Source organism: Conger conger, chromosome 19, assembly GCF_963514075.1.
Source record: "Conger conger chromosome 19, fConCon1.1, whole genome shotgun sequence".
Taxonomy (NCBI): domain Eukaryota; kingdom Metazoa; phylum Chordata; class Actinopteri; order Anguilliformes; family Congridae; genus Conger; species Conger conger.
The window spans coordinates 21636262-21656221 of record NC_083778.1 but is presented as its reverse complement, the minus strand read 5'-3'; the positions used below and the strand labels follow the sequence as shown (position 1 = coordinate 21656221).

General features: G+C 48.2%; 1 pseudogene; it reads left to right on the top strand.

Annotated features, from left to right (window-relative positions):
• The first annotated feature begins 605 nt into the window (after nt 1-605).
• The window catches only part of LOC133118874 (plasma membrane calcium-transporting ATPase 1-like), a 54191-nt pseudogene continuing 34836 nt past the window's right edge, over nt 606-19960 (top strand).

The window sequence follows — 19960 nt, the reverse complement described above, 5'->3', positions numbered from 1 at the left end:
GTGCTCACCATACACACTTTTACTGAGCCAACAGAAAGTGTCTGTGAGATTAAAATGTGTTCAGCAAGATGACTGCGCGTCCCAGTGTTACCCACGCATGCATGTCCATCCTACAATAAACGGCGAAAAATCGAATGAAAAGTGCATACCCCAAGAATACAAAGGCTGTGTTCTCAAGCCCAGAGTATCGTAATCAGGTGAATCCGATCTAGTTTGAAGAACTCAAAATCAAGAAGAAAATACGACGTCACGGAAAGAATGACGTCAGGCGTAATTAGATCAAGATTTCTGTCGGACATTCAGATAATAAAACAGACTGAAGCGTGTCTTACACGTGTTTCTTAGACCACACTTAAGCACCGTCGTACCGCCAGGAGCAACAGCCATCTCTATATAAACTATGTCAATACAGATAAACCGGGGCAAGAAGCCAGAGAATCCCTGTCCGGGTATGAAGTCGGTGACGTCTCCGTATCCACAGGCAACTGGTATTTTTGTCAAGCCAATAGGAATCCGACTTTATGTCCAAGCCCTTCCCCCTGACGCGAATCACATGTCCCCGGGACGCTGTGGAGTGGGCGGGATTTCACTTTGGATGAGGGAGGGGGTGCTGATGAGTGCGGGGTGGTTAGACCGAGCGAGCGCGAGAGCGGAGGGGAACCGAGGCAACGGTCGCAGAACGGAGTCGGTGCTCGTGCACCTATCTTGTTTTTTTTGTTTTGTTAATGCTCCGCTTGAGTCATATAACTTGACAGCGAGTGAAGCCAGTTGCACAGCCTTTCACTTTAACTGCGCCTACCTGTGCAGAAGCGGCGTTGCCACCCTGCTAGCGAGCTAACTGTTGAGCCGCAAGTGTTTATTTCCTTGGGAATTAAAACGGAACAACGGGGAAGTGTTTCTCTTGAGATTCTTTTTATTGGTTTGTGTATAATTGGAGTGTCTGGCCGCGGCCAGTTTATTTGCTGCCAGCGGAGTGTATGAAGAGCGCACAGCGCAGCGAGTGCGCACTGACGCTGGAAAGTTGGTGGGTGGCCGCTCGGTGAAATCGCGCAACAGTAGCCCGGCTGAAACGGACCCTGGACTGGTTGGCTAGGACGGCAGCTGAACTGCTACTCTTTTTGGAGAGGCCCCCGTGTCTTGGTGGACGGAGTCGGGCTAAAGAACTCTGAACATTTGTCTCCCGGATTGGAAAATATTTCTTGCGCCTCTCACTGGTTATTGGACCGAGAGGACCAACACACCAGCTAGGTAACGTTAGCTCGTGCCGGCATGCTGCAGGCTGTCCTGGTTGATCTGTCACACGCACGACACAAGGATTAAAGCACTCAAAAGGTGATGCTCATTCTAAAAATAATTAAGAAGGTCGATAAAAGCAACCGGGAAGCGTATTTTCCTCAAACAGTCAGTTACCATGTGTAGCAACTGTAATTTGGGAATAAATGTGGACGAACTATGAAATAAATGGATAGCTTTCTGGGGAGATTAGCTTGGAAGCTGCGGTTCTGGATAAGACACAGCTAGCTGATCAATGAATGGAGTACCCCGATGATTTAGCTAGTTATGGCTGTTTGTAAATATCTGAATAATCTGGAAACATGGGCGCTACAAGAAATATCACGTTAAGTAAGCAGCAAGGCGCCCAGGTGCGCAATCTGACAAATTGGATGGAAAGTTTCGTTTTGAACGACATCGAGAAGAGATAGCCGGCTACTGAAATATTAATTAAGCAAACTAGCCATCTATTGATTAATGACACGACATTATCAAGTTAGCCATCGAAGACAATCAATGTAATTGCTAGCTCGCTGCTTGTCAAAATCAGTGATACGATTTATTATAGTCTATTTCGTCAGATTGTAGCAATCGCTTTTTACATTAAGTAGTATGACCAGCCAATCACCTGCTTCAGTTAACTTTTATGCCTGCCCAATTACTAAAATTATTTTCATGATTAGCTGTCAAAGACTAGGGTTTTAAAATGTACTGACAGACAAGTTGGTAACGTTAGCTCCGTGGGATTAGGACTTCTCTCTCACCAACGTGTGTATCTTGTACAAAATCACCTTTAAACTTATATGCTACCTACTCCACCAACAGTTATTAAGTAAATGACGTGGATTGTTATTGCCATTAAGCAAGAGAACTTGCTACATTCATAGAAATGTTACGCTGTTGTCACTGTTGGCAGGAGCAGGTAGATGTATTAGATAACGTTTGAGGGACACGTCAAAATTAGCGTCAGTCAAGTGCACTATCCCGACTTGAAGCGGTTAGGGAGAAACTGCAGTATAGGTGGCTGGTTAAATCAGAATTTCCGCGTAATGTAGCCCTGCAATGCCAAGCGCGAGCAGACAATGAAGGTGGATTGACCGACATGTGCAATTTCTCTGAATTTCTCTGAAGGTTTGCTTGTAGCTTCGTTCGGAGCCGTTCACTTGTATGCAACATGAGAAGCAACGCGCCCCGTGACCTTGAATAGAAATAGTCCAAAGACTCTTTCCCCGTAAGTAAAATAGATGCTCTGCTGGAGACAATCGTGCCATTTTATCCCCGGGGGCTTGTTTCAGCGACAGACAACCTATCGCGAATACGGTCCAATGGCAGTTGGGGACAGGGCATTGCTTTATCATTATTTTGAGTTTAATCCAAGTCTTCCTACCGCTAGTGATATTGCAACGGGGGTGATGGTTATAAAATTGCTCACATATTGTTCACACTCGTTATAGAATGGGTACCATTGACCTGACGTCCATCCTGCAACACTAAAGCGCCGATTTGCTCACAACACATTATTACGTCAAGGTATTGCCGAACGCTGTTCCAAGTCGCATGAAAAAACTTGTGTGCGCTGATTTGTTTGATGGAACTTTCTTATTTTCAACATATTCGTGGTTGCCAAAATGAAAAAAGACGTGACCTCACGTGACCCGTGCACAAGAAAGGGATTTGTGAATTTAGCCTATGGTGCGTGGATTATTCCCAATAATAATTATTCCTAATTATTCCCAATTGTTCAATCGAGTTCATATCCATGGAGAAATATATATTCAGCGTAGTTGTCTTGGTGTCCTTTTCTCCTCATACACTGTACCTTTCTGTGTATCGACGAAATGGTTTTGGAAGACAAATGGCTTCATTATGTGCCTCCTTTATGCGACAGTGTGACCTTTTGACTGTATTTCAGTTTGCTATTTTCTGCGCCACAAAACACGGATGCAGTTATTCCTGATCAGGAGTAAATGAACGCAGGATGAGAGCTACTTTATTGAAGTTCGGCGCACGGAAAGTGTTTCATCTGCATTGCAAAGTGCCACTTTAATTTCAGTTACGGGAATATTGAGAAATTTATGTGATGACAATTGCTTTTCAGATTGTCTTTACATCAGAGGTTTAATCGTTAATTTGCGTTTGTGGCTGTTTGTAAGAAAAACATAAAAATGTTTGTTCATAGTAGTCCCATCCACTCCTGCATCATCAGATATTTTCTGATGCAGTGTCTCTAATTAAAATGGTGAACTGCGCATGGGGTGAGGCAGTTTGGCTGTTGGATAGCTATAGAATTTCCCTGCATGATTAATTCATTTACTTAAGCCATTCACTGATCCCTGTATTTACAGTACAATTTGAATTAGATAATATTATGACAGAGATACAATTATGCTGTGTGAATGTTTGTATCAATTTTATTTTTATTTTAAAGAATGACTAGTGTTGGTAACGGTCTTGTTTAAGTGTCCCGATTTACCTTCTGGAAATATTTTATTTTTTGTTTCTTTTCCTTCTCATTTTACACACGTTTACGACAGTATCTGTGTGCTGTTGCCTGACTTTGTGGCAGGATTTCATCTCGGCTCAGGGCTGCTACACGCTCGGACTGAAACAGAAGCAGGAGTGTGTGAGGGAAAGCGAACACGCCACACGTGTTTGATTACTGACAGTTGCAGACGAGGCTAATTCATCTCTGTGTTGAGTGAGTGTTGAGTGTTATTGTACTTAAACTGCACCAAACCCTGTTTAATGTAAAGATACACTGGGCATTGGCACTAGAGCCCAAATCAATAATGCAAAAGCAGAGTGCAGCGATGCGCCGTCAGTGACAGAAATGTGTAATTTTCCCGAAGGCCTAATGTGGAAACTCGGTAATCTAACCCCACGCTGCTGAGGTAGTTTTTGTTCGTGTAAGAGGTAACAGAGTCTTTGTGTTGCATTAATCAGAGGTGACATTCAGCCACACATAGGCGATCACGGGCCGCTAAATATAGTTCTGTTCCGCGCTCCGTTCAGCAGGCCCGCTCGCCGGCCGCGGAGTCTGATGCATTAGCCGGCCCTGCGCATTGCCCGGCGGAGGCGTTTGGTGTAATTGGGCGAAACGTACACACCGGCGGTTTAAATGCTGGGGGAGCTCGTCTCGGCCGCGCGGAGCCTCACCTCCGAAACGCCGTCGCTGAATAATCACCCCGACACCCTCCGGGATCGCTGCGCCCGTCCGCCGTAGCGCCCGGATGTTTGGAGAAAAGAGGAGTGATTCTGACCCCCATCGGTTATGTTCAGTTTTTTTCCGGCAGTTGGCAGATGCTCTCACGCTCCCTGAAACAATGCGACAGTGGAGGGACATTTATGCTGGTTGGTGTGTGAGGGTGTGTCTGTGTGTGTGTGAGGGTGTGTATGAATGCGTGAATGAGAAGCATCAATTGTACAGTGCTTTGGATAAAGGCGCTATATCAATGCCGACCATTTACCATTGACCATTCAAGGATCAAAGGAACCCTGAAAGCAAAAAAAGGTACAAATTATATTGCTGACTATTCTATGTACCCAATGCAGGCCAACTGTGTGCTGCTCTGGGCCATATCAGCAGTGACCCACTTGGGAGCCAAACTGCCTAAGAGTGGCGAGTCCAAGTTCCCTCACCATTATGTCGCACAGCCAATAAATATGTGTTAGTCTGCATGTGGTTGTGACTTCCTGCTTCCGTTCCCTGTTCAGACCGCGCAATTAACTTTTTTCACAGTATGTTCCAGACCTGGGTCAAATATGCACTTGTTTTGGATTCAAATACTTTTCCGTGCTCAAATGATCATGCCTGGTGCAATTCAGCCTGCCCAGGGGTCGGGTTTTGGTACTTATATATGAAAGTATTTCATATATTCCAATACACCAGCCCAAGTATTTGAATCCAAAAACAATGACATATTTGACCCAGGTCTGGTATGTTCAGGAAATGGGCCTTAAATGATAGTTTAAGGCGGGAGAGGCACATATTTGTAGCTTCCTTTGTTGAAGCCTCTTGTTGTCTTGTTGCTGTTGAGCGCAGGGGACCGGGGACAGGAGCGAGACTCCCTAACCTAACCCCTCTGTCCCAACACCCACACAGCCATCCCTAAATTAAACTTGTTGATTTGAGGGGGCAGGCACATGCTGTTGCAGCATCTGTGAGGCTGTTGCTTCAGTGACGCCAGCGTGGAGAGGAACCTGCTTCCTCTGACAGATTTAGCAGAGCTGGCTGCCCCTACGCTCCAGCCGAAACCCACGGGGCCCTGGCCGAGCCGTGGAGCTGCAAGAGCTATGGCCACAGCTATTAATGACAGTGATGATACGATATCGTTTGGGATCACTGAGAGTGGGTTTTTTTTGTTCCAGCTGGCAAAAACGTCAGATGGCAGACGACACAGCCGAGGGACTATTTAGGGATAGTTATCGATCGTCAGTGTGGACACTCACATCGTTACAGTTACAGTTACCGTTATAGCTATAGTTATAACAGTTACAGTTACCGTTATAGCTATAGTTATAATAGTTACAGTTACCGTTATAGCTATAGTTATAGTTATAGCTATAGTTACAGTTACAGTTATAGCTATAGTTATAGTTAGAGCTATAGTTATAATAGTTACAGTTATAGCTATAGTTAGTTATAGCTATAGTTATAGTTTTAGTTATAGTTACAGTTACAGCTATAGTTATAGTTATAGTTATAGTTATAGTTTTAGTTATAGTTACAGTTACAGCTATAGTTACAGTTACAGTTATAGCTATAATTATAATAGTTACAGTTACTGTTATAGTTATAGTTTTAGTTTTAGTTATAGTTACAACTATAGTTATAATACTTACAGTTAAAGTTATAGCTATAGTTATAGTTTTAGTTATAGTTACAGCTATAGTTACAGTTACAGTTATAGCTATAGTTATAGCTCATAGTTTAGTTATAGTTATAGCTATAGTTCATAGTTTAGTTATCGCTATAGTTCATAGTTTAGTTATAGTTATAGCTATAGTTCATAGTTTAGTTATAGTTATAGCTATAGTTCATAGTTTAGTTATAGTTATAGCTATAGTTCATAGTTTAGTTATAGTTATAGCTATAGTTCATAGTTCATAGTTCATAGTTTAGTTATAGTTATAGTTATAGCTATAGTTCATAGTTCATAGTTCATAGTTTAGTTATAGTTATAGCTATAGTTCATAGTTCATAGTTCACAGTTTAGTTATAGTTATAGTTCAGAGTTCATAGTTCATAGTTATAGTTATAGTCCTTGGTGTGGACGAGTGTTAAACATGTTCGTAATTGTGGCGAAGTGGTCGGCCTATTTTCGGGGAGCGCTCCCCCAGGTCGCGAGGCCCGACCGTGGCAGCTAGGGCTCCAGGACTACTCTCCCACCCTCCGTATTTATAGGGCGTGGCACAGGTCCACCGGAGAGGGGGGAGGGGGGCAGTCTGGGGCCGCAGGGGCAGCTAAAAATACCCCCTCACAGGCGGCTGCCGGCTCGGAGGGATCCCTGGGAGGGCTGCTGCGGGGGGAGGGATCCCTTTCACCGCGGGACGGGTGTTTCCCAGCACCCCTGGTCATGTGACGCATACGCACCCCACCCGCCACCCCACACTGAGTCTGTGTGTCTCAGCTTCCCCCTGCCCTGACCTCAGGACACTTTGTTTATTAGATTGGAATCCATTTCCCAGCTGGTATAGTTAGTGTTGGTTGCCAGGCAGCAGGTAAAATGTAGATTTTTGGTATTTTGGGGGGGCCAGTGTTTAGGGGGTGGGAGACGTACCCCTGCGTCACTCTGTCCCATGCCGTGGAAGGCCTGTGATCTCTCTCAGACTGGACTAGACTGGGCTCGACTTTTTGTGCTCTGAGTCTGTTCCTCAGCTCTGCACAGGGCTGGATGCCTATTTTTGAACCGCTGTACCAGCGTTAGCGTTTGACCGCCTGCGTTAGCAGTTAGCACGTTGCCTTGTGTTAGTGCGTGTCCACGCGTGTCACTGCGTTTCATCGTGTGTTAGAGCATGACTGTGTGTCAGCGTGGCCTCATGTCTGTGTGTGGTCATGTGGATTATGGCTACATGTGTTAGCATATGGCCCTGTGTGTTAGCACATAGCCTGATGTGTTAGCATATGGCCCTGTATCTTAGAACAAAACCCTGTGTGTTATCATATGGCCCTGTGTGTTAGCGCAACGCCCTGTGTGTTAGCATATTGCCCTGTGTGTTAGTACAACACCCTGTATGTTAGCACATAGTCCGATGTGTTAGCATATTGCCCTATATGGTAGCATATAGCCCCATGTGTTAGCACATAGCTGCATGTGTTAGCATATGGCACTGTGTGTTAGCATATTGCCCTGTGTGTTTGCACATAGCTCGGTGTGTTAGCATATTGCCCGGTGTTTTAGCACATGGCTTCATGCGTTAGCATACGGCCCTGTGTGTTAGCACATGGCTGCATGTGTTAGCATATTGCCCGGTGTGTTAGCACATGGCTGCGTGTGTTGAAACAGCTTCTCTCAGTGAGTCAGCTGGATGCTGGGGCAGCAGGTCAGGGATCTTGGCTGTTGTGACATGTGACCTGTTTCTGGAAACTGAGACCGCACTTCCATCAGCAGCACGTCGGGCCTCGAGGACCTGAGAAAAACATCAGCTCACAGAACAGGGTCCGAGACCCTCACGCGTTTCTGAAAGGCACAGCCACCCAGGAGACGGGGGAAGAGCGGGAATCGATTCCCGAATCATCTCCAGCGTTAGCTTCAGTTGAGCATAACCGTTACCTCCAGCCTTTGTGGCTGCCTTGCACACAGCAACACCTGGCTGGTTCAGCCCCCCACGTCTCTCTTCGTTTGTCTCCTGAAGGTTTGATTCTCACTCTTCCTCTGTGGTGCTCTTACATTCCTGTGGACTCATCTTCTGATATGTGGGTATGAAGTGGTGGTGACTGGACCACAGACGTGAAGTGTTTAAACGCTGCTTCTCATTTTTGTTTCTCGTACAATTTCTGTGGTCTCAAATTCTTCTGGCCACGGCAGCAACCTCGCACACAGTGGCCTGATGGTAGAGTCTTCATCTTTTGACGTCCTAACCTTGAGGGTTCAAACCTTCAGTCTGTCTTCTTTGTTTCTCTTGCACGTCTGTGATCTCATCACCTTCTGCCCACTCAATCCACGCTGAATATTGTTGAGCCCCCCCCGTGGGGTAATGGTATGGTCCGTATCTTTTGGGTGCTGCGCTTTGGGTTTCAAACGCCAGTCTTTAACTGTATTTCTCTTGTGTTTCTGGGATCGCTTCTTCTTCTGTCTGCTGCTGCACTGTCGGGAGTCCTCCGAAGCGGACGGTGTGAATGGATTCCCTCTGAAGGTCATGTCTCATTCAGCACAATGAGGTCTGCAGTCAAAGGAGAGGGCCTTGAACACACAGCCTCAGACGCAATCACACCATCATCCGCACAGTACTTCTGACCGTGCTGCAGCAGACAGAAGAAACGCAAGAGAAAAATAGTTAAAGACACGGATTGGAAACATCAGGCTTGGCACTCAGAGACCATTCCTTGGCAACATTGGCTGAGGCGGTAAGAGCATTCGTCTGGCACTCGGCCGGTTCGATCCCGCCCTGGGTGTGTCGAAGTGTCCCTGAGCAAGACGCCTAATTGCTCCTGACGAGCTGGCTGGTGCCTTGCATGGAAGCCAATCGCCATTGGAGTGAGTGAGTGAATGGGTGAATGAGAAGCATCAATTGTACAGCGCTTTGGATAAAGGCGCTATATAAATGCCAACCATTTACCGTTTGCCTTTTATCTTTTATGCTGTGGGGCTCTCAATACTGTTCTCTGTGAGTCAGTGGACCGAAGGATGAGATCACTGAATTTTGACAGAAACAAAGGCGACGGGAATGGTTTGAACCTTAAACTCGTTGTCAAGAGGCAAAGACTCTGCCGTCACGCCACGGCTGCCTTTCGGTTGCTAAGGGCGCTGCAGTCGATGGAAGAAGAGACTTTATTATACGGGAGGAGAGCGTCGGGACCAGAGTGCTGTAGTGCCTCAGGGGACACCTGCGCCATGATGTCTGTTTTACAGAGCCAGAGGTCACTCAGAGGGCGCCAGAGGTCACTCAGAGGGCGCCAGAGGTCACCCAGAGGGCACCAGAGGTCACTCAGAGGTCGAGGTCAGGTGCCACTGAAAGGCAGATGTGACGGACGGGAACGTTACCGGAATGTCCGGAATGTCCCCTTACTTTTCTTTTTCATTTTAGCTTTTAAATGTTTCACATTAACACGTTTGTGTGGATTTCTGCTGCGGTAGTTATTGGCTTTGTTTTTTTGTTTTATCAACAAAATTAGCTTGAAACCAAAGTCATTCGGGTGGAGCAGTGACCAGTCATTCCTAGTGTTTTCACTCAGTCGGGGATAGCCAAAAAACCCTCATATCGACCTCCGGTTGTGTGTCATACAGAAACAATGATGTCATCACATTAAGCTGTGACAAGTACATTGACAGATTACCTCGGCAACCCCAGAATCAGTTCATTCATCAATGCCTGCCCACATTGTCTGCTATTGGACAGACCAAGAACTGTGCAATGCAATGAGCAACTGTGTGATCGACTTTAGGCTTAATAGATGTGCATCAGTCCATTAGTGATGAGTGCATCAGATTCACAAGCATCAATAAAGAACACGCCTGAGACCTGTTGCATGCAGACAAATTTTATTCTGTTTTTAGGATAGCTTGATGGCTTTTACTTGTACCGTACGAATGCAAAACCTCAGAAATTAAACCGTATTAAACAATTGACGAGTGTCATACTGAAAGAGACGGAGAGAGTAAAATGCCCAATGTCTTCAGCAGAGCATTGATCTCTAATCTGAAAATGAAAAAACATCCCCTAAAAGAATTTTGGATTTCATTTTGGAATGAATTGCAGAGGAAGGGGTTGCGTAAGTGTTCTTTCGCGTTGGAGCCCAAAGGATGGAAAGATGTTGCAAATGTCAACACGAAAAGTTAGCCCAGATGTTTCTGAAAGCAAGGACTTTCCCATGAACACAGAAACCTCGCTCTGAACGATTGGTTGTTGATGAAATTGAGGCTTTGCTCTGCGACCACTTTGGGTCAGTCCTGAAGAGGGTGCACACATTCTCTCACTGAGCGTGTCTCCTGTCCCTCTGCCCGCACATGTTTCCATGCATCCAAAAATACGAATCATCGGCACACCCTGTGTTTTCACCTCGATAGATCGTTACTTTCCAAACTTTTGGCTTAACCTCCATTTTAGTTTTAGCCCCCCCCACCCCCCCCTTGTGTGTAACCTACATGGTACGTTCCATAGTGCCCATTCTGAGAGAGGTATGAAACGGAATCCTCTGAATGCAGAATGGCCACTGTCATGCACAGCACAGCACAGCACAGTGAAGCACAACACAACACAGTGAGAATGCGCTGTATGAATGGGAGCCACTGCTGGAGGTAGTTTTGGGCCCCCCCCCCCCTCCTGAGCTGTGAGCGAGGGCTTAGGGCTGAGCGTCTGTGTGGGCCCTTTCTGGTGCCACAGATTGGCTAATTAGATTAAGCGCCAGGCTTTCCTGAGATAATCAGGCAGCCTTCTCTCCCAGGAAGCTGCTAGCGCTTCAGCCCCTGTGCTTTTTAAAGGAGTCGCTTAGATTTTTTTTTTTTTCCAGCGACAATGAAACTCAGCAACGGATATTCATTCGGAGGTATGTTTTTTTTTTAAGACACTGTATTCTGTAGCCCCGCCCTTTCACCCCGCCTTGGCCTCCTCAGCCTCTGCTTGGCGTCGCCGTGGGAACGGTCGTTAACTTTTTACGTGAGTGCGTTTTAGTCGGCAACGGCGGGCGAAACAGGAACTATGCTTCTTGTTCGTCTTCGGCCTGTCTTGTTTTGACGTTTTTTTTTTTTTTTGCCCAGACAAGATTTAGCCAGGGGTTGTAACCTTGTCAGCGAGCTGCAGTAAGTCAGACTACTTTCTTTTGTCCAGAGTGCAGTGTAAAAGTTTGCGAAGAGATGAGGGGTGTTTCGCCGATGCTCCTAAATTGCAGTCGGGGTGATGTGTGTGGGGATGCAGGTTAGACGTCTGTGCTTTGCGATGCTCTGGACTGAAAGGCCCCTCTTCTTGATTTGTGCTGCTGTCGGCCTCACAGTGACTCTGAAGAAGCACTTCAGCCTCCCCTCAGACACGGTGTCATCTCCACAACAAAGTACTTTTTAATGGAAAAAAAAACACTACAATAGCAGCAAGATTTTTCATTTTTTTACCTGCATACCGTTGACTGTTTTCTCACCTTGGAGATATATATTTTCAGTAGGTGTTGTGTTCTGGGGAGGTTGTGTTCCACAGTTGCATATTAACAGTTTTACCTTCACAGTGCACTGTGCGCTGTGTGTGTCACTCAGTCCTGTGAAAAGTGTCAATCACAAGTGCACTTAAGCTCAAGTCCCGCCCTCTCCCTGGTCACTTTGATAATATTGCGTAACATAAATGTAATTATAGCCCCTCATCACTTAAACTGACTTGGCAGATATTTCCTCTGAACTGTTTCTGTTAAAAAAGTGCTGTGTGTGTGTGTGTGTGAGTGAGTGTGTGTGGTGTGTTTGTGTGTGTGTGTGTGTGAGTGAGTGTGTGTGGTGTGTGTGTGTGTGTGTGTTTGAGTTGGTGCGTGTGTGCCTGTGTATGTGTGTGTGTCTGAGTTGGTACATATACGTGCGTGTGTGTGTGTGGTGTGTTTGTGAGTGTGTGTGAGTGAGTGTGTGTGGTGTGTTTGTGAGTGTGAGTGTAGCACACAGCAGGACTCACTCAGGGCTCAGCTGTGTGTGTGAGAGGGACAGCAGTTCTCTTCACTGATTGGCCGATCCCTGCTTAAATCCCAGCTCTGAGGGGACCTTTGCCCTCCCTCGCCGGGATCCGGGCAGATCCACCTTCAAAGATTGAACAGAACAAAATAAAAGCCCCATGTGGTGATCAGTGGGGTCCTGCTGGCCCAGATGGACTAAAGCTGTATACTTTTCCCTACATCATAGGCCACCAATGACTCAAATGTAGCATAAGTCCGAACATCGGGCCCGTTCTGCCCCGGTGTGATAGTGCAGTGTTCTGCAGGTCAGCTGCGACCATAGACCAGACCCTCGTTCTTCCTGAGTGACACTGTGTTCTGCAGTGTACTGTGAACGTGTCCACAACAAGTGTATCGCTGAAAGCCAGAGGAGTGTGTTAGCTGAGCTAAGTGTGTTAGCGTCCACTGTCAAAAAGCTGTGTGAGGTCTTGTCTGAGTGACATGGAAAACACTGCAAAATTGAGACTTAAAATCTTAACTTCTTCAACTTTTTTTGCTTAAATAAGACAAAAATATTGACTCATTTCGAGATTGAATAACAATAACAAAATAAGAAATAAGAAAATTTCATTTGTTAGGCAAATATTAACTTAAAACAAGCTAATAATTACTCCTTGAGAGGGAAAATAATAAGCTCTTCGGTCTTATGACAAGACTAAAATACTTGTTAAGACAGGGTTTAAAACAGGTTTTTTTTAAGCAAAGCAAAGAGGGTCAGTCAGTCTATTTCCATATTTCCAGTGTGTGGTTCTATTCCTGGCTGGTGCTGCCCATCTGCCACGATCCTGCTGCCATTGCTCATAACCGCGGAGACTGAGGGGTGAGTTCGGGAGCTGAACCTGTTCTGTGTGTTTTTGTGTTCTCGTTTTCTCCAGATCTGTACCTGCCGAGTGTCCCGGGGCCCTGAGCCTCCCCCTGGCGGCATGACAGCGTAGCCACGCCCCCCGGCCCGAAGGACATGGCTCTTGATTGGTCGAGCTCGCAGTACCTGGCGTGGGATGTGGTGGCACCTGTGCGGGGGATCTGAGCGGTTTATGGGAGACGCGCAGAATTTGCCCTGAGGATTCCTTCCTCCCCCCTCTCCCCTCCGCCCTGCCTCCCCACCACCCCGCTCCCCCTACTCCACCCCCGGCTCACTTTTTGACTTATTTTTTAATTTTTACGTATTTATTTTTTTGATCGGGATTCGAAGACCATGGCCAAGAACTCCTACAGCGGAGTGAAGAACTCCATGGCAACGGCCAATCACGGCAGCGAGTTCAGGGTCTCCCTGCAGGACCTGCGGTCCCTGATGGAGCTCCGGGGCGTGGAGGGGCTCCACAAACTGCAGGAGTCCTACGGAGGCGCCGCGGGCCTCTGCTCCAGGCTGAAGACCTCCCCTGTGGACGGTAAGCACCCCCCCATCGCTGTGACTGACAGGCCGTTTCATCGTCTTTAACAGCGCGGCCTGCTCCCGCTGCTCCTGCAGCACGGTGACACCGTCTCTGAGGGGCTTTAGTGTCACAACCAACCCTGTTCCTGGAGATCTACAGTCCTGTAGGTTTCCACTCCAACCCTAACACAGCACACTCATTCAACAGCTAGAGCAGGGCTGCCCAACCCTGTTCCTGGAGATCTACCGTCCTGTAGGTTTTCACTGCAACCCTAACAAAGCACACCTCATTCAACAGCTAGAGCAGGGCTGCCCAACCCTGTTCCTGGAGATCTACCGTCCTGTAGGTTTCCACTCCAACCCTAACACAGCACACCTCATTCAACAGCTAGAGCAGGGCTGCCCAACCCTGTTCCTGGAGATCTACCGTCCTGTAGGTTTCCACTCCAACCCTAACTCAGCACACCTCATTCAACAGCTAGAGCAGGGCTGCCCAACCCTGTTCCTGGAGATCTACCGTCCTGTAGGTTTCCACTCCAACCCTAACAAAGCACACCTCATTCAACAGCTAGAGCAGGGCTGCCCAACCCTGTTCCTGGAGATCTACCGTCCTGTAGGTTTCCACTCCAACCCTAACAAAGCACACCTCATTCAACAGCTAGAGCAGGGCTGCCCAACCCTGTTCCTGGAGATCTACCATCCTGTAGGTTTCCACTCCAACCCTAACACAGCACACCTCATTCAACAGCTAGAGCAGGGCTGCCCAACCCTGTTCCTGGAGATCTACCGTCCTGTAGGCTTTCACTGCAACCCTAACAAAGCACACCTCATTCAACAGCTGGAGATCCTGTTGTGCTGCTAATTAGTAGAATCAGGTGTGCCAAATTCGGTTTGAAATGGAAGCCGACAGGGTGGTAGATCTCCAGGAACAGGGCCGGGGACTGCTGCACTAAACCATGAGGGCTGCTCTGTCCCCAACTGCAAGATGCAGCCTACAGAGCCGGCTATTTTTAGGTGACTGTTCGGATAATGCTGTTTTCTGTGCAGTGGCTATTCATAGGATGGCAAGACACAGGAGAAGTACAAGAATATGTGTTCTTATCTCATTAAAATTGTAATGTCTCTGAACGGAACAGAAGCTGGCCAGACTCAGCAGGCCACTGCTGTGATGCAGGGTTCGATCTTCTGCTGAAAGAACATCCCATTCACCTGCATGCACACATACTCACTTAGACCAGCAGTCCCGAACCCTCTTCCTAGAGATCTAACATTTTCACACCAACCCAGATTTTGCACACTTGATTCTACCAATTAGCAGCTCAACAGGATCTCAAGCTGTTGAATGAGGTGTGCTTCTTGTAGAGTGAAAGCTTCCAGGATGGTAGAGCTCTAGGAACAGGGTTGGGGACCACTGATTTAGGCTGTGCTTTTATTCAGAATTCCGAATTGGGCATTCAATAAAATTAACCAGCTATATATATACAAACCACAGACTGTAAACAGAGCAACCGGACACTAAATAACTGAAGTTTGAAATTTGTAACGCTGAAAAGTTCCGTCTCCCTGCCATGGTTGTAGAATCTTTCCCATGAGTGTCCCATGTTGTAAATGAGATTGAGTGAAGGGGAGGGGAGGGTGTCAGTGAGGTCAGTGTGAAAGTGTCTGTGCTGCAGCAGGGGGGTCAGTGTGAAAGTGTCTGTACTGCAGCAGGGGGGTCAGTGTGAAAGTGTCTGTACTGCAGCAGGGGGGTCAGTGTGAAAGTGTCTGTAGCAGCAGCAGGGGGGTCAGTGTGAAAGTGTCTGTAGCAGCAGCAGGGGGGTCAGTGTGAAAGTGTCTGTGCTGCAGCAGGGGGGTCAGTGTGAAAGTGTCTGTACTGCAGCAGGGAGGTCAGTGTGGAAGTGTCTGTAGCAGCAGCAGGGAGGTCAGTGTGGAAGTGTCTGTAGCAGCAGCAGGGGGGTCAGTGTGAAAGTGTCTGTACTGCAGCAGGGGGGTCAGTGTGAAAGTGTCTGTACTGCAGCAGGAGGTCAGTGTGAAAGTGTCTGTACTGCAGCAGGAGGTCAGTGTGAAAGTGTCTGTACTGCAGCAGGGGGGTCAGTGTGAAAGTGTCTGTACTGCAACAGGGGGGTCAGTGTGAAAGTGTCTGTACTGCAGCAGGGGGGTCAGTGTGAAAGTGTCTGTACTGCAGCAGGGGGGTCAGTGTGAATGTGTCTGTGCTGCAGCAGGGGGGTCAGTGTGAAAGTGTCTGTACTGCAGCAGGGGGGTCAGTGTGGAAGTGTCTGTACTGGAGGACAGATGGAGAGTAGGAGCGCTGGTCCTGGGGAACCAGGCTGAGCAGGGGCTCTGTGGACAGACACAGAGGGCTGAACACTGGGGTCTGCATGCTCCAGAGCCTGCGTCTGCGCAGGCATCCAAACATCTGCTAGTACTTTCACTGTAATCTGGATGTTTGTCCTGCCGTTAATCTGGATGTTTGTCCTGTCGTTGCGGGAAGGTTGTGATTGCCTGACGAACATTCACAGTACGAGTGTGGGACTGTGTGGTTACTACTGGCAGGTATAAGGGCTACAAGCAATAGCTTCAGAGAGGGGCTTTAAAAATGTTCTTTTCTGAAATATTGTGAAAATTTCCTGAAGGCCATGCCAGCCTATGAGACGCGGGTGAACTGGGAGTGCGGCAGAGAGAGGCTGATTCGGATCTGAGACGAGACGCGGGTAAACTGGGAGTGCGGCAGAGAGAGGCTGATTCAGATCTGAGACGAGACGCGGGTAAACTGGGAGTGCGGCAGAGAGAGGCTGATTCAGATCTGAGACGAGACGCGGGTAAACTGGGAGTGCGGCAGAGAGAGGCTGATTCAGATCTGAGACGAGACGCGGGTAAACTGGGAGTGCGGCAGAGAGAGGCTGATTCGGATCTGAGACGTGTTCATCAGTCTCAGGGCTCATTATAACAGTGAGGGGGCCCGTTCGGCACCACGCTGCGCTGCCCCCAGCCGGACCTGACTGTGTGGGAACAGATGGACGACAGGCTCCTGGCAGCGCACCGCAATATGTAGACTGCAGAGAAATGACGGTCTTAACAAGCATCTCAGTCCTGTCCTGACTTTTTTCCTCTCTCTCTCTCTTCTCTCAAGTCGAAAACATTAGCTTGACAAGTGAATGTTAAGTCATTCCATTTGCACCCCTGAAATGAAATTCACACGACGAAGTGAAATTATCTTACTCCTTTGGCGAATCTCGAAATGAACCCCTGTCTCACCTCATTGGCAATATTTTGGAATTATGCAGCAGCGGATGTATAATGAATAAGAAAAGTCTCCGTGTGAGACGGAGATGCTCGTTACTGTGGGTTTCTGCCGTGCAGGGCCTGGCAGGGCCTCAGGCAGTGTGGGACAGTGTGTGGGACTGTGTGTGGGGGGGGCAGGGGGGGGGGCAGTCTGTTACAAATCCCTGCCTGTCTGTGAGCCGGGCCTCCAGCCCACACCTGTGTGTGTGTCCCCAGCCCCGCCCCCGCAACGGCGTGTCCAATCAGAGCGCACGCCGGGCCCGGGGGGGAGGGGCCTCGCTCTGCTTAATCGCGGGGATGACCTTCACTGAACTCTTGGGGGGAGGTTTTCCAGCTTGATCCCAGATTAAAACGGCAGCGTTTCCACCGGCAGCGGGGCCTGCTAATGTCAGAACGCCTGCATGCTGCAGAGCCTGCCCCACTGCCTCAGAGAAACAGCAGTGTATTCAACAATAAATTCAGCAATATATTCAACTATATATTCAGCAATATATTCAACTATATATTCCAGTCCATTTAGGAATAAGATACAGCAACACTTCACAATGTTTTGACAAATGTACAAACGATTGCAATACATTTAACACAATATATTACACAGCTATTAAATGTGCGTATCATTATATTTTCTCGAAGGTCCACATATTTACCGTGTACTGCATTATATTTGTATATATTTTGCGTATTCATATATTGCAGGAAGTCAGCGGCACCGCTCTGTAATCCTGCTGTGCTTTTTAGAGAGCTTCGTCCGTAGAGGCGTCCGTCACACAGAGGAACAGTTTGGGTCGACGTGTACGCAGCGCTGTGGCTGAGCGGTGGGCTGGTTTCGGAGGCCATTTCAATGCCGGTGCAGCGCTGCAGCTGAATGAATTAGCCGGTGCTAAACGCCGACCGCCATTTCAAACTGAGAGGCGTGCAGTAAGCCGTCTGAGTGCGAGTGGGAGCAGATGCTGGCCTGTAAGCTGCCATATGTCTCGTTGAGGCAATCAGGAGTCACGTACAGAACGGCCCTCTCACCCCGCGGCTCGGGAAAGGGTCCCTGTCCTGAGTTTACACCTGCCCCACACACACCCGCACTCTCAGAAATAAAGGGACAGAAAGTGCCGGAAAATGTACAAACGCTTGCTGTGGGGGTGGACCCCGCACCAGCAATATGTAGTTCCTTGTTAAATGATGAATTGTTTCTCTGCTCAGTACTCAACCCGATGCGTGGTAACATTAAAGGTACAATTGGTAAGATTTGTGTGTTAAAACGTTTACGTTGCATTACATGGCATTTAGCAGACGCTCTTATCCAGAGGTACAACGTACAATGAAGTGCAAATCAAACACAAGTATGAGTGCTAAGAGGACCTGAGAGGACAGTACAGTTCCGAGTCCTAGTGTAAACATACAGATAATCAGAACCCTTGAAGAGTTTCCTTAAATGCGGGTTTCAAAATATGCAGTTGACAAGCCGGCAACGTCGTATAGCTGTACAATGATTCAAGCTCGTTGGTTGTGGCCGGCTCATGGGCGTGGCCGGCTCGCGTGTCGCCTCCTGCCATTGGCGGGTTTGTCCTGAGTGACAGTGGCACCCTGCTCCGGGGGGAGGAGCCGTAATGCCCCGCTCTCGGGCTGTGATAAGCTGGGGCAGCTTGCCCCCCCCCCCCCCCCCCCCACCCCCTGGCCTGCCCCTGCCCCCCCCCGGCCTGCCCGCCTCCCTCTGACACATTCTCCTGCGCTAATTCAGCTCCGCCATGCGCTACTGCCAAGCAGTCATTCAAGATTACTGCGGCTTTGAAAAACTGAAAGGGATTTCTAATTGAGAGGCAATTAGGCTGTTTTCTCAATTCTGCCAAAAAAAATCCTTGGCTAATCTTGAGTGCGGTGTTTCTGTGGAGCTGTGCTGCACTGGGCTGAGGGATGGTGAACCCTCTCTGCAGGTCCCCTTCAGTACCCCCTCACAGACACGGAATATACTGCAATATATTACACACATGCGGGGCCTGGAAAATATAATGATAAATATAATTCACAAAGGTGCAGTTTAACAATGGGTTTTAACTGAAGCAAGTGATATATTGTGCTGATATATTGCAGTATTGTGATGGTATGTTTTTCAGTTTAATTTCCGGCGTTTAGCCAGCAGTCCCTCTTATCCAGAGTGACTTGCAGTGCTGCAAACACAAGTGCAAAGGTCAGGGGTCAAAGTGCAGTAATTCCCTGCAGGTGTAGTTACATTACATTACATTATATTACATTAGTGGCATTTGGCAGATGCCCTTATCCAGAGCGACGTCCAGTTGATTAGACTACGCAGGAGACAATCCTTCCCTGGAGCAATGCAGGGTTAAGGGCCTTGCTCAAGGGCCCAATGGCTGTGCGGATCTTATTGTGGCTACACCGGGATTGGAACCACCGACCTTGCGTGCCCCAGTCATGTACCTTAGCCACTAGGCTACAGGCTGCCCCAGTCATGTACCTTAGCCACTAGACTACAGGCTGCCCCAGTCATGTACCTTAGCCACTAGGCTACAGGCTGCCCCACTCATGTACCTTAGCCACTAGGCTACAGGCTGCCCCAGTCATGTACCTTAGCCACTAGACTACAGGCTTCCCCAGTCATGTACCTTAGCCACTAGGCTACAGGCTGCCCCAGTCATGTACCTTAGCTACTAGGCTACAGGCTGCCCCAGTCATGTACCTTAACCACTACGCTACAGGCTGCCCCAGTCATGTACCTTAGCCACTAGACTACAGGCTTCCCCAGTCATGTACCTTAGCCACTAGGCTACAGGCTGCCCCAGTCATGTACCTTAGCCAATAGACTACAGGCTGTCCCAGTCATGTACCTTAGCCACTAGTCTACAGGCCGCCCCAGTCATGTACCTTAGCCACTAGGCTACAGGCTGTCCCAGTCATGTACCTTAGCCACTAGGCTACAGGCTGTCCCAGTCATGTACCTTAGCCACTAGGCTACAGGCTGCCCCAGTCATGTACCTTAGCCACTAGGCTACAGGCTGCCCCAGTCATGTACCTTAGCCACTAGACTACAGGCTGCCCCAGTCATGTACCTTAGCCACTAGGCTACAGGCTGTCCCAGTCATGTACCTTAGCCACTAGGCTACAGGCTGTCCCAGTCATGTACCTTAGCCACTAGGCTACAGGCCACCCAGTTCGGAGAGAGACAGTAACTGCACTGTCTCACT